Below are 1,019 nucleotides of genomic sequence, written 5' to 3'. Positions count from 1 at the left end.
CACACACACACACACACACACACACAGGCCAGTGCAGTGCTACTGACTAAAGTGTCTTTAGGCCTTTCCCAAACTGCTATTTCAAGGGTGCCTTGATAATCGAAGCAGACTTTGTGCTGTTGAGGCTAGAGAGATCAGCAGAGTGAGCCTGGTTTCCCGTTTGGACATCTCTATTGACACCCACCCTTGGGCGCTCATTTAACCCTATGCGGTTGCGAGCGCCGTAAAACCTTACTAAAACAAACCAAAGGAGATGGTCTTTTGTACGGATAAAACGTCTTGAGTGGGTGGTTGGCGGGCGCTCTAGTGTGGTTTGCTCCTTCTTTCCTATCAAGCATCTATCGTCCTTATCTCTCCTTCTTTTTATGTTTGTTACTCTCTTGTAACACCTCTAATCTTCTGGCGCTCATATGACCTTATGCAGTTGCGAGGCCGACTTCTTCCTCCTCGTAACCTGCCCTCGAGGCGGTTCTAGTTATAAGTTACAGCAGCTGAGGTCCTTCCTTGCCTGCTGCACTGCACTCGAGAACCAACCGTTACCTTCCAGCGCGTAATTGACGATCGCAGTTGTGGGCCCCCCGTCTATTGTTTTGTGTCCTTTGGATGACGTCAGAAATGCTCTCTCCCCGCGACCCTCTTCGGCGTATGCTAGCCTTAGCTGAGCGCGCCCCGACCCCCGAACTGTTCAACCGTTGTTCCTGTTTTCTTTTCACGCGCTTAAGTAGAGGCAACTCATAATATGAGTTATTGTCGCCGTCTGTACAATAATATGTGATGTGGTGGCGGTTTTTAAGGGTTGTTCTGTTGTGGCTCAGCGCAAGGCGGAAAGGAAAGGGCTATCATGTTGTCAGAGCTGGTGGGAGTCTCCGTATGTTTGTTGTATGGTTAGCGGGTTGTGGGAGTACTCTGCGATATGAGTTTTCCCCTCCCCCTCCTACTCTTACCCCTATCGCTCATGTCTGTCTCTGTCTGTCTGTCTGTCTGTCTGTCTGTCTGTCTGTCTGTCTGTCTGTCTGTCT

The sequence above is a fragment of the Aplysia californica genome, unplaced genomic scaffold (assembly GCF_000002075.1).
Source record: "Aplysia californica isolate F4 #8 unplaced genomic scaffold, AplCal3.0 scaffold00745, whole genome shotgun sequence".
Lineage (NCBI taxonomy): Eukaryota > Metazoa > Mollusca > Gastropoda > Aplysiida > Aplysiidae > Aplysia > Aplysia californica.
This window is presented reverse-complemented; position numbering follows the sequence as displayed.